At 49.6% G+C, this 14,107-nt stretch overlaps 1 protein-coding gene across 2 annotated transcripts in view; it reads right to left on the reverse strand.

Annotated features, from left to right (window-relative positions):
• disp (RND transporter family member dispatched) overlaps nucleotides 1–14,107 on the reverse strand; it is a 481,275-nt gene that overhangs the window by 184,593 nt on the left and 282,575 nt on the right. For both annotated transcript variants that reach the window (XM_050191005.3, XM_050191004.3), the window contains exon 4: nucleotides 4,918–5,003. The gene's annotated coding sequence lies outside the window, so the exon portion shown is untranslated. The remainder of the gene's footprint in view (nucleotides 1–4,917; nucleotides 5,004–14,107) is intronic.

The following is a 14,107-nucleotide window of genomic DNA, read 5'->3' on the forward strand; positions in this document are numbered from 1 at the left end:
CGCTAAGCACTGGCAGAATGAAATGACTGCACGCTCCTCTCTGCAGGGATAGCTGTGAGCCGCCGGTCACGACAAGCTCGAACTAGAAACGAAGTAGCAGAACGTTCCCATGAGATCCGCCACCAAGTAAACAAAATAAACACATAAATAAACAAACGCGTCAATCACTCAATTAACGGCGTACGTGACGCACGGCTCAGGCCACGCTGTCCAAGAAGGCGTCCAACTCTACGCGACCACAACAAAAAACCGCGGCTTAGCGGAGACCGCGACGCTAAAGTATACGCTTAACGCGCTCGCATAGCCGAGGGAAAGGAGTATATACCACGCAGGAAGGAAGCAGGCAGTACTTTCCATTAGTAAACCAGTCACCGGGAAACGTTCGCTCAGTCAACAAGGCACGCACGCGCGGAGTCCAGCGGAGGTTCGCAAGCGTCAAAGTCGGGGTCTATTTGTGGAACGCCGGGAACTCCCCGCCCGCGGTCCCTAAAACGCTTCCCTTCTCGCGTCAACGCACTCGCCCCAGGCTCTGGGCCTAACTCCCCTTTCGAGTGTGTTTTTTTTTGCCTTAAATGCGTGCAGCATGGGCAAAGCTATTGCGCGCTGCGCGACGGCCAACACCGAGGCCACACGAATGCGCTTCGTTCGCGCTTGCGTCGTTCTCTGCAAATAACAATGAACAGAAGACGCCTGATTAAGAGATTTCTTTAGCTCGGCATGCTATAGCCTTCTTTCTGTTAGAAATCGCGAAATCGTAGGTAATCTTGCCATTGAAACTTTGATCACAACCTTGTACAAGTGGAAATTGATCTATTTTTTAGAGGGGGGCGGGGCAACATTTACACATATTCGCGTTTCTGTAATCACTTTTGTTACCGCGTTCCCGTGGCTCTTGATCGCGTGTTCGTGAGTGCTATGTTTACCACCAACGAGGGCCGTCATTTGTGTTTAAACAGCAACATTTGAACTTCGCGAACTGCTCAGGAACATTTGTTTTTGTGTATCTATGTAGCGCGTGCGTGTGTAAGTGAGCTTTAGAACTGTTGTTGCTATAGCGTTTTGTCTATTCTTCGTTTCAATAAGTAGATCTACGAGTGAAAAGAAGCTGGGTTGCAGGTGCCGTACTGCCGGCCCCTACAACTCTAGACGCACACACAAGCAAAAAACAAAGGCCATTCTTTGACACATGCACAGCCTTCCCGCGACAACTGCAACGGTGGTGATATATTAGTTACCTATAGCTTTACAATACACACACTTCATCATAAACGCACACCACGGGAAAAGTAAAAAAAAATCAAGAAGAAAATAAATGACACGAAATACCGGAAAATGCACACACACAAAACCAACGTTGCTAGACCAGGTTCAGTTTTCAACTTCCATGACTGCGTGGACCCACCACCAATCCTCGCATCTCGTGGCGCTGCTGTCGCACTTTGCTCGGTCAGCACGGCGCGGACGGGGCGACGAAGCACTATCCGTTGTTTTATCTATTTTGGCGCGTTGTATACATGCGTGTTTTGTTGCGGTCTCGGTGCATTGTTGCGACGCTCTTGTGCGTTTTAAATGCCGTGTGCGTTTTGAAGAGTTTACGGGCTGTATCGTCCAGTTTTATTTGGTGACGCGAATGCATATTTATGCTCCGTTCCTGCAGCGAGAACCTACTCGTAGTGTGCAAGTCCGCTCGCTAGCGAGCAAAGCTCACGTAGGTTTCAATGTTGCACTTGCGAATGTGGTGCTCTGATGAAAGAAATAGCGCTAGCTTCATTTTTTTTTTCATCCCGAAATGAAGTGCTGAGGGTGTGCATATACCGTGTGTCCCAGCTAACTTTAGCCAGAGTTTTAATATATGCGAATGCCACGTAGTGGGACAAGCTTCCCACGCTAAACTAAAACCGGCATTATCAGGAATGAAAGTCCACGAACCGAAAATGATGCGTTGGGTTCCATGGGGTTACGTCCATATACAGACCTGGCGTACGATAGCTGTAGATTATAATTTAGACGCAAAAGCAATAGACGAATGCAACGCAGGCGAGTAGCTCCGAAGCACAGCTTGCCGTGACGTCTCATATAGCAGTGCGGTAATTACGCTGTACTATAGGCTGCAGTGCGGAATAATAAGAGCACAGATGGTGAATAAAGAAACGGTCAAGCCATGGCCATAGTTTTCAGTGAGATCGATTTAATCGCCCATTATTCTCGCACGTCGTCATAGGCCGTTATCACTGCTACCCGCCACGAGGCGCGATCCGGCATACGAGAAGATGAATGGAGAATAATCTAAAAGCGTTACAGAATACGCGCTGCGTCTCACTGCAGTTTCATTGGTTTTAATTCGTTGTGAATTAGTGTAATGCATGGTCTCCTTCATCGTTTCATTCAACTAAATAGGAGTAGCCATCGGTGTATTCAGTGACGAAGACTCCTCATTTTCACCTCAAGAAGAAATTAAGGAAAAGAAAAGCAGAAAAAAAAGCGGGGGAGGGGTAGTTTTATCCACTTTTCATGCGTTTAAAACATAATGCGAGAATTTCGACGTCCTATTGACACCAAAGCCGCGCAGCCTCAGCGCGAAACTAAAGAAAATGAAGAGATACTATTTGGCCGATACAATTTTTGAGGAATTCAACCACTGCTTCTTTCGTTTTTTTTTTTTTCAATTATTTTGGTGAACGATCGCACAGAAAGCTCGGAGGAACAAATGTTGCGGTTCAAGCTCGTCTATTACGTCACATTGGTCTACAGTGAGGAAATAACCTAGTTTACGGGTCACACTGAAGCCTCGGTTGCGAGCTTAGGCCCAGCTTAAGCGCGTTGCGTTCGTGTTACCCTTCGGGTTTGCACGCGTAACAAGTGCGTTAGCACAACTGTACAGCATTCTGATTTAGTGTTTAGCGTAGCGCTTAAATGCCGACGGCGCTGCGTTTGCGGCAACTTCGAACTTTACGCTGAACCTCTCTGACGAGCTCGAGCTTTGAAAGTGTAACAGCCATATGACATATCTGATGTCCCGCCGGCAGCAGTGAACGCGTCAACAACGAGTTCCCCGCCTTACGCTACACTGCACCCTTTTATCGACGCGCGGGAAAGGCGCCTGCCACAACGAGAGAGAGAGAGAGATTCTTGTTGGGGAGGAAAAATTGGGGTGCAGCGCAGTAACTGTCTCTCAGTTGAGGGCGCCTCAGCAGCGCTGCACAGGGGGCGGGGGGGGGGGGGGAGGGAATGAAAGTAGAGGAAGAGAAAAGGGCACCAGAGGCAGCAGCATGCCGAGGAAACGCGACGTAGTTAGAGGCACAACGAGAGCACGAAGAGGTGGGAGGGGAAGAGGGGAAAGGGGAAGAGGGAAAATGGGGAGTTAAGTGCGGCACAGAATCTTCGCATCATCGCAGAGCACACGATTGCGACAGCTAGAGTTGCCAGTCGACGGACGACGCTTTTCTGGTTTCCCCCCCACCTTCCCTCGCGGTCTTGAGCCTTCCCCAAACATCTTCCCCCCAAACCCTTCGCAATATCGCCTGGGCTTCGCGGTCGATTCGCTGCTTCGGACAGATTTCACGGCTCGGTGGTTCTAGCGCCGAAAAGCGCCGTCCCCGTTCACGCGCTAGTGCTCCCTCCCCATTGGTCCCAGGACACCTGCGTCACCTTCGGCATTTACCGAAACCTCTCGGTGCTGCTTTACGACTTCTTCCGCACATTACCCACTCCGACTTTCTACACTACCATTACTATAACTACAACTAATAATTATTATAATACAATGAGTTGTCGCTGCTGTTGAAAGGCCACCTTTAGGATGGAGTGTGTTTACACTTGAGTTAAAGGTATTTAGGTATGTCCTACGATGTTAGTTACAAATATTATGATCAGTACGACATTCAAAGCGCTCTATGCAATCTTTTTTTAAAGACAGATGTAGCTTCGATCAGCAAGAGCTCATCAGTGAAGCCTCTCATGGTAAAATATGCGGATCCGAGATGAGTAATCAGGGAAATTTTTACTCGCCGTAGAAAAAGTTATTGTGTTTGCTCCGGTTCGTGTCACCTCGTCTGAAGCTTATTGCGCGTCACATGTCTCATTACGCGAAGGACGGAATAGCTACAGAACGGAAACAGACGCGAACTGCTGCACCAAACTCGGAAACAACAGTCGTCATTCGCCGAGCGCGTTCTATCGATATCTCCACGACTGTACCACGCCGCAGAAAATCCGGAAGGCGGCAGCACGTCCGCGATGATAGTGCAGAAAAAAAGTAATTACGCGTGGCGTCCTCTGCACACCGACTCGCGCCGTTCAATGAGGCAGCGAAAAGGTGGGTGCAACGTTCGGACACTCGGGCAATTTGGCGTCTCACGTGACGAGTACAGAACGGTCCCAGTGCTGCTGTACAGTTCACTAGTCGCGCCAGGGAACCCGTCAAACGACTCGGAAACGCTTTCAGGTGCGACAACGCTTCGCGAAGTTGACGACGACACCAGCCGATACTTTCCAGCAGTGCTGCGTATTCTACTCAAGCTCCCTACTTCCCCGATCGCGTCAGCGTTCAGTCTACAGTGAGGAAATAACCTAGTTTCCGGGTCACGCTGAAGCCTCGGTTGCAAGCTTAGGCTCTGTTTTCCGTTCCCTTTGATTACCCCTACCTCCTTCCTTTTTTGCTCTTCCTGAGCTGCGCTACAAGCCTAAAACAGTTCAGTCTACTTTCTTTCTTCTTTTCTGTGTCGACTGCGAGTACAGTCGAAAGCACCAACCCCCCTCCCCCCCCCCCCCCCCGAAAAAGAGAAAAACGGGCATTGGCTTGTATGGTAAGGATTAAACCATTCCTCATTAGGCTAATGCGCTTAACCTAATCGAGCACGCCACCGACGTCTCCCAGCCTGCCTCCAATTCTGCAAAGGCATTGCGCAGCATACGTACCTGGTTTCCCTCAAGCGTTGCCGAAATCCCGCCGGGAGCTAAATGGCACGCTCACGCCACCAAACGGTCCGCTCTCCCACGCTGGCCTGAAGAAAAAATGGAACAAAAGGAGAGGAGGACGGAGTGAGACAAAGGCACTGTGCGGTCGTTAAGTAGTTGGGTGTGACTACAGTTCCCCTACTGTATAGTTACTCCTAGCGTAGGTAGTCCCCCCATTCCATGCGGAACGCGCGCGTTGTTAACAAGAAAGCTCCATTAGACAGCGCTTTTGTTTTTCTTTTCAAAACTTAGGCACCCGAAAGTCATTTCTGAGTGAGAGTGAGTGAGTGAGTGAGAAAGAGAGGGAGAGATAAAGCTCGTTACTTTCAATTATAATCCTACGCAACGTAGGAATCTAAATGACACGAAGCTTGTTTGAGTTAGCGAGATAGCAGCAGTGACGGATGACGCTGGCGTAGCCTCGTCGCCTAAGGCTGTTAGCTGTCTGCGTCAGGAGGGCCAAGGCAGTGCAGGATGTGTGTGCCACTGTCCAATAGGTTCGAAGTGCAAAGCCAGTCAACGTCCAATGAATTTCTGCGTCTAGACGACCGCCCACTGACCGCACAGACGCTAATGGAACACCACCCCCATCTGTCGGCGGCTCAGAAGACAGCGAAGGCGCTTTCATGCTTTCTTTTTTTGTTGTTGTTGAAAACGACTGGATTGTGCGAGTGCTTTCGACTGCGTCGCGCTGTCCCCGTGCACGCACACACATTCGCCGCCTTCCTCTCTCTCTCCTTTCTGTTCCCCTTCCTCAAGTGTAGGGTAGCCAACCAGACGCTTTTCGGTGTGACATCCCTGCCCTTCTCCCTTTCTTTTCTTTCTCTCTGGTGGAGAGAATAATGTTCATGAGAGTTGCGTGCACAGAGAAGCACGGGACCCATATAAAAATTGCGCAGATCCAACGCACGCGTTGGACCATATGTGAAGCAAATCGTTCGTGAAGCAGTTCACTAAATGCTACGAAACTCAATGACGTGCGTACGATTTCTTTCGTTTTCTTTTTTATTCAACGCAACGTGTAATCTCGTGCAATGCGTAGGTTTACTTAGGTTATAGGTCTCAACATTTTACGTCGTGCACATTGGTGCGCTCGTCGTTCACAAGCTGTGCCGAAATGCAGACGCCGAATGTGGCAGGACGCTGAGCAAATGGAGACGGGCGTAAATTGGTGAGCCAGTACCGCTGGCTGACAACATGTACACCCGTGAGCAAAACTATACGGACCAGGGATTGCGCTATGAAGCCGATTTCTTCCTGTGCCTGTGAATACATCATGGAATTGAGGACTGCATTCCAAACTTGACATTGTGAACTTTCTAGTGTACCCGTGAATTTCAGTTTAACCATGTCAATTACAAAGAAATTTAGTTTTAGCGTCGACCCTGTGGTCCGTATATACTTTTGCTCACGAGTGTACGGACAACCTGACGCGGGAAAGCACTTAGCGCGCCGAAAGAGCGAGCACCACGTCCAAATCCCTGGCACTGCGCCGGGTTTCCGGGCCGGACACGTACGACCCCACGCGAACGGGTCGAGTCCGAACTCGGGCTGACCCAACCCCGACCTCGAAACGCGTTTACGCGCATCTTGGCAAGCGGGTCGGTAGAGTCAATCCGCCTCCATGCAGGCGAATTCACAAAACCCGTCTCGACGCTAACACGGCTCGACCCGATGGCGTTTATATGTACCCGGAAGACAAGGTTTCAACTCGACAAGCCAACTCGAGCCAACTTTTCTTGGGGGGTTCGTATAAATGTGGCGGCCGCTGACGAAGAAGCACCGAGCCTCTGCAAGTTCTTCAGTGGGTATGTGGGCAGACTGGGTTACGAAGAGCCTGTTAAACAGGCCGCGGTCTCAGGCCACGTGATCGGGGTCTGAACAAAGGGCGGAATCGAACACACTAGGTTAAAACAAAATGTACAGCCAGCAATAAATTGAGGGCGACGTCGGGTCTCTGGAAGATCACAGAGCATTATTATGGCAATCACGGAGCGACCGACGGACCGAAGCAACGTAACAGAAATGTCGAAACAACCGAATTGGAAGGACGCCGCGAGGGGGACGAAACAATGACGCTAAGGTTTATTGTCGAGAGCGCCGCAACTACGCAGCCAACAAAAATGCCAGAAGAAAAAGCAAAGTCCAACGCCCATGGAAGCGAACGAAATCAACGCAGACAGCTGAGCAGTGTTTGTGTTGTCGGTTTTACAAACACTCCGGGCTCCGTCCAGTTGCACTGGTAAACAACTTTCGCGACAGAACTAAAAGCTCGGCCCATCTCCTGCTCCAACAAGGTTAGCATCTGAGCTCCTGGTATACTGCAGCGTAGAGCACAGCGCATAGTGCTGTATAATACAGTGTATATACTGCCTGAGACCTGAGACCATGGAAAGGACGCAGCAACGCGTCGTCTCCCTCCCTCGGTGTGCTGTACATAACTACGACAGCGTACGTCGGAATAGGCAGAGACTTCATATCTAGCTCGGCTTTCATTTATTTGGATTATATTTCGTTTCTTCGCGCTATAACGAAGAAATTAAATTCCCGAGTTTAACCTCCCGAAACTACACAGTATGTTATGAGGGACAAATAATGAAGGCCTCCAGATTAATTTTGGCCACTTGTTCTTTTTTTTTCTTTTTTTGACGTCCACTCAATGCACGGTACACGAGCGTTTTTTTTTTTTTTTTTTTGCATTCCGCCTCCACTGGAATGCGGCTGACGCAGCTGTGAAAAGATCACGTGACCACGCGCTCGTTGTACAAACACGGCAGGACACGGGCCTACATCAGTCAGAAGTATGTAAAGAAAGCGAAATATTAGCTCATCTTCCGCTCTTTATTATACATGCGATGGCATTCATACCTTCGTTTAAACTTCGCGCTCCTTATTATTTGTGTGCCCCATAATCAAATCATGTTTCTGGCACATAAATTACTGAGTTCCTTTTTTCTTATTTATGAATAGAGAGTTTTAGAATAGGGGACCCAAACGTTTTGGGTCCCCAATGAAATAGCGTCGAAGCCACTGCGCATGCGCGAGACCCGAACTGCGTTTGGGTTTTGCGTACGGCACTCTATTTCACTGATTTAGCGGGATCCCCAGAAGTTGCCCAAAAAGTTTTACGTAAACAAACATGGCGGCACCGAAGAAGCGACGGCTCTAACCTTGCATCAAACTGGGTTCGATTCATGGTAACGCGTGAAGTTCGCAAGCTAGGAGCTGCCATTATCGCTTTATCTCAACTAGCATGTGTTATGAAGATTGAATCAGCAGACGCCGCTGATTCCGAATTCGATTGTGGATTTTATGGCTCGTAGGCCTAACACGGCTTAGCTTGGCTGGTGAAGGCACGTAAAGTTGGTTACTCAAAACTAAGGACAACCAATTGTTTCCTGCTTAGAGAATAACCTCTAAATTGTAATTAAAGACAAATACACGAAAGTCAAAATTACTATTCTTATCATAACATGGTACATTTTATTTAGTTATTTATAATAGCTTTTCTTTGACACCGTAGTGGCGCTGTCAGCGCAAGACGCTATCCGCAAACACAAAGCCCTATTCTAAATCTCTTCCCTCCTGCGTGCCCCAACGCTAACACCTGAAAAGCTCTTTGGAGCCCCAAACTATTGGGGCCCGTATTCTAAAACTCTCTAATATCCTTTTCTTTTTGTTATGAGATAGTATAGACGCAAAGACCTGTCACAAAAATGAGAAGCCCCAAGAACAACGCAATAACCAAGTCACACAATGAAAAAAGGAATATTACCATCATAACTTCGATCACAGTGGTGCATTGCCCAAATAATTATTGTTCGAAAAAAAATGCGTTAATAAATCTTTTTGTCACCGCGGCTCACAGTATGCGTGTTCGCGAGTGCCGTGTTGGCAATCAATAAAGGGAGGGACGTGCTTTGTTCATAGACGGGAAGGTTCAAATTTTGCTAAATGCCTAGGAACATTTCTTTTTGCGTACTTATAGGTTTGTTCGATTCAGAAAAAGGTGCACGACACCACAAACTAAAAGGAAGGAAGGAAGGAAGGAAAAAGTGGAGAAGGAAGGCAGGGAGGTTAACCAGTTTTGCCTAACCGGTTTGCTACCCTACACATGGGAGGGGGATGGGGGGGATGAAAGATGGGGAGAAGAGATAGAGGGCACATAACACGGCACACACATCGTTGGTTACAGTCTGTCACTCTTGTGTGGTACGTGACATCACTGTCACAGTCGCTTGTCCAAGCCCGTATCCTTCATAAACCGAAGTAGTCCCTTCGTCGCCTTCAGCTGCGATGTCTTCAGTCGGCGATATGTGAAAATGGTTGCAACTGACAATGGTCTACTGTCAAGGTGCGCTAGAACGGACGCCATGGACTGTCTCTGAACATTATATTCAGGACAGTCGCACAGAATGTGTTCCAGCGTCTCCTCGCAAAGACAGGCATTGCAGAGAGCGTTGTCGGCCATTCCAATGCGAAACGAGTAAGATTTCGTGAAGGCCACCCCTAGCCATAAGCGATAAAGCAGGGTGGCCTCACTTCGGCGGAGTCCGGTTGGCATACAGAGATGCATCAAGGAGGGCAGGTCGTGTTGATGATCGCTGCGGTTGGTCTGGCTGCTTGGTGTGCACCATAGAGAGAGCGTGATCTCCTGTGCAAGCACTTGAAGTCTGCTGGCTGCGTCGGAACGTGAAAGTGGTATGGCCTCTTCCTGTGTGTCTTCAAGAGCTGTCCGAGCGGCTTTATCGGCGTCTTCATTTCCGATGACGCCGCAGTGACTTGGCAGCCACTGAAACGTCACGTGATGTCCTTTCTCATGTGATGTATGAAGTAGGCATCTAATATCGAATACGAGCTGTTCAGATGGTCCGCGACGCAGAGCTGATAGTACAGATTGTAGGGCTGCCTTTGAGTCGCTGAAAATTGACCATTGTCGAGGTGGTTCCCGATTGACAAAACAAAGTGCAGCTCGAAGAGCAGCTAGTTCCGCAGATGTAGATGTCGTTGGGTGGTCAGTCCTAAAGCTGATGGTAATACCTCTTTCTGGGACGACTGCAGCACCGGACGAACACTGGATGTTTGTGGAACCGTCAGTATAAATATGTGCACTGTCTGCGTACCTCTCGTGCAGAAGAAGCAGAGACAGTTGTTTCAGCACAGGCGACGACAGCTCAGACTTTTTCCCGATTCCTGGCACGTTGAGATGGACTGTGGGGCTGACAAGGCACCAAGGGGGCATCGATGGTTTAGATGCAGCGGTGAAGCCCGAGGGAAGTTTGTCGTTGTACTTGACAATAGTTTTTGAGAATGATGCTTGGTGCCTGTCTGAAGGTAGTGTTGCAAGGTGGTGATAGGGGGCCCGTGCCAAATGTCTGATATGCGTTCTCAGGGTTTCCACCGTGATGTGAGTCTGCATTGGATGGTCCCGAGCAATCGCAATAGTTGCCTCAGTTGACGTGCATCTCGGCAAACCAAGACAAACTCTGAGTGCTTGAGCTTGCGCTGCTTGCAGAACACGAATATTTGTCTTGCAGGTGTTGTTCAGTACAGGTAGACTGTATCTTAAAAAACCGAGAAAGAGAGCTCTGTAGAGTCTCAGCATAGCGTCTACTGACATCCCCCACGTCTTTCCTGTCAGGTATTTAAACAACTGGGAGGTTGCTGTTAGGCGTCGTTTCATGTAAGCCACGTGCGGGCTCCAACAGAGGTCTCGGTCGATAATTACGCCTAGAAATCTGTAGGTTCTGACATAGGAAATGGTCCGCCCGTTGATTGAGATGACATAAGGCGTCATTGGTTTGCGAGTAAACGCCACTAGGGCGCATTTTTCTGGCGATATGCTGAGACCTTGTTCACACAAGTAGCTCGCTGTCAAAGTAGCCGCTCTCTGAAGCCGTGCACGTATCTGAGGACGTGTGACTGCCGAAGTCCAGAGACAGATGTCGTCTGCGTATACTGAAATTTTGGTGGTAGTTGGCAAGTGTTCAGCAAGCCCAATATGAGCGATGTTGAATAGCGTCGGGCTGAGAGCACCGCCTTGAGGAACGCCCTTGCTGGTATAGCGTCGCGTAGTTGGGCCATCGTCAGTTAATACATAGAATGATCTTGCAGATAGGTAACTTGCAATCCATAAAAATACTCGGCCACCTAGGCCAACCGTCACAAGAGCGTCGAGAATAGCCTCATGCAATACGTTATCGTATGCCCCTTTCACATCTAAGAATAAAGCTGCAGATAAACGTTTACGGGACCTTTCGTGCTGGACATATGAAACGAGATCAACTACATTGTCGATGGAAGAGCGGTCACGTCGGAAATCAGCCATGGAACTCGGATAAATCTTGTAGTGTTCAAGGTACCATTCCAGGCGGCCAAGGATCATCCGTTCCATTATCTTTCCTACACAGCTGGCCAACGCTATCGGGCGGTAAGAGCTGAGCTCTAGTGGGGATTTGCCCTGCTTCAATATTGGCACCAGGCGGCTCACTTTCCATTCGTCAGGAACATTTCCCTCCTGCCATGAGGTGTTGTAGAGACTCAATAGTGCTGTCCGTGCGGATTCTCCGAGATAGCACAAGGCTCGGTATGATATACCATCTGGACCCGGAGATGATGAGCGCCTGCAGAGAGCTAGTGCCGCCTCGAGCTCCTCCATTGTAAAAGGAAGGTCCATGCGGCAATCTCGGGGATGGGGGACATCATCTCGGGCTGGAGGATCTGGGCGTGTCGCTTGGTCTGCCATTCGCACACAAAAGTCTTCTGCGACATCGATGTCTTGCCGCCCTTGGAAAAGCGCGAGTGCCTTGAATGGAAAACGCTGTTCCGGAAGGCAACGCAGACCTTGCACCGTTTTCCAAATGTGAGACAGCGGCTTGCGGGGGTCGAGTGTTTGGCAAAACGTTGCCCAACGTTCCGACGCTAATCTATTCATTCGACGCTGAATCTTCTTTTGTATCCTCCTGGCTGCCCTAAGGTCATGGATTGATCTTGTACGCCGATATCGACGTTCCGCCCGGCGACGAATTGCGCGAAGTCGCTCTAATTCTATGTCGAAGTCGTTTCGCGTGTGAGAGATCGTCAGTATGCGAGTGGCGTTCCGCATCGTATTTTTAATTGTTTGTTCTAACCCAGAGGGCAGGCCCTCGCTGCAGGCATCTTCCATATCAGATTTGAAGTTGGCCCATTGAATCGTCCGAATGGTATTCCGTGGGCCAGATCTAGACATCAAGCCTTTGATGTTCAGATAGGTGGGAATGTGATCACTCCCATGGGTCTCAATATCTGGAAACCACTTCACATATCTGGCGAGAGAGTTGGAGACAAAAGCAAGGTCGAGGCAGCTGCCGTATGTCACGCCTCGAAGAAAGGTGGGGCTACCATCGTTCAAGAGAGTAAGGCCATAGTTGTAGGCGATGCTTGATAATCTTCGTCCTCTTGCATTTGTCTTTGTACTTCCCCATGCTGGATGGTGTGCATTGAAATCTCCTATGATGACCCATGGAGCGGGGCAAACACTCAAGATATCCGCTAATCTTTTAGTGTCGAAATTGTTGGAAGGCGATATATACACGCCTATGAGAGTAAACAAGAGTTTGTTCTTTTTAACTGTGACGCATATATACTGATTGTCGTCGTGGGGCGCAATCGGTTGCAAAACATAGGTGAGTTCCCGACGAACAAAAATGATGATTTTGCTGCATGCACTATTTGTTGATGACATGAAACATTCGTACCCTGACAGTCTGATTGGTTTCGACAAGTTGGGCTCACAAATGACGATGAGTGGAAACACATTGGTGTACACATACTGACGGAAATCTGAAATTCGTGATTTTAGCCCTCTGGCGTTCCACTGCATGACGGACGCTGCCTTGACTTCTTTTCGGAAGGATGGGGTATGGGTAGCCATCTTTCTAGTTGAGGGATTCAAGCACTGGGCTTAAGGCGTCCAGCACTTTAAGTGCGCTTCGAGCAGACGGTGTCCCCATCTCAACTAAAATCGTTCGGATGGCCTCCATGAGGGAACGTAGCACCGAGATGACTTGATCTGTTTTAGGTGAATCATCAATGGCCGGAGAAGGCTCCGGTGGCGCCGTGACCTTCTGAGGTTCCTTAGCAAGGAAGCGGCTCGGTAGCGTAGGCCTCTAAAGCACGGGGTGCCTGTTATGGTGTGCCGGGCTGCACCCCCTCGCTGCAAGGTTCAAGGGTGCAGTGCACCGCGGCGGCACCTTGCCTTGCACCGCGTTCAATCGTGCACGGGGGGTGGAGGGTGCACCGTTGCACCTTGGGGAATCGAAGGTCTAGGTGCAGCGCACCGTGAATAGGTGCAGAGAAACCTGGCTGAATCGAACAGACCTTATGTTGTGTGTGCAAATCCACGTGAACTTTAGATCTGTTGCGATTATATTGAAGCTCAAGCGTCAAGTGGCTTACCGAACGAAAAAGCCGGCGTCCGGCGTCTGTAGCAGTGATGCGGTACCTAAATTCCCATTGGCTGCGACGCCGCGGCGCGAGCGCCGCTCGACGCAGCAAAGCGGGCGAGAAGCAAACACTCGCTGCTTCGGTATTGCGTGTTGGGGAAAGGGCATCGCCACGACGCCAACTCAACCTCGCTCTCGGAAGCCTGTACTCGCAAGCTGTACTCGCGGACAACTTTTCTTGGCTACGAAGCGAAAGCTACGGGGGCGGAGCTTCTGCACATGACCTTATTCGTGCGCAACGTAGTCCGGGCGCGCTCGGCACCGGTTTCGGCAACCTCGCACAACCTCTTTAGGGAAGGCAGATACAGTTAACTCGGCGTGAATCAATGTTCATTCACATCCGATATGTACCAAGTTCTCAACAGCGAGCACCGCAGCCTACGTCAGAGCTCCGAAGCAGGCGCATGGCGTCGGTTGGGACTTGGACACGCAACGGACGCTGGCGTCGGCAGAGCCGGCGCCGCTGTCAGCTCGCTCGCTCACTCGTTTGTACAGCCGTGAGCAAAAGTATACGGACCAGGGGTCGCGCGATAAAGCTGATATTTGCCTCTGCCTCTGAATGCAACTAGAAATGCAGGACTGCAGTCCAAACTTGGCATTGAGAACCTTCCAATGCACTCGTCAATTTCAGTTTATGCATGTTAATTACAAAGAAATTTAGTTTTTTT

Source organism: Dermacentor andersoni, chromosome 10, assembly GCF_023375885.2.
Source record: "Dermacentor andersoni chromosome 10, qqDerAnde1_hic_scaffold, whole genome shotgun sequence".
Taxonomy (NCBI): domain Eukaryota; kingdom Metazoa; phylum Arthropoda; class Arachnida; order Ixodida; family Ixodidae; genus Dermacentor; species Dermacentor andersoni.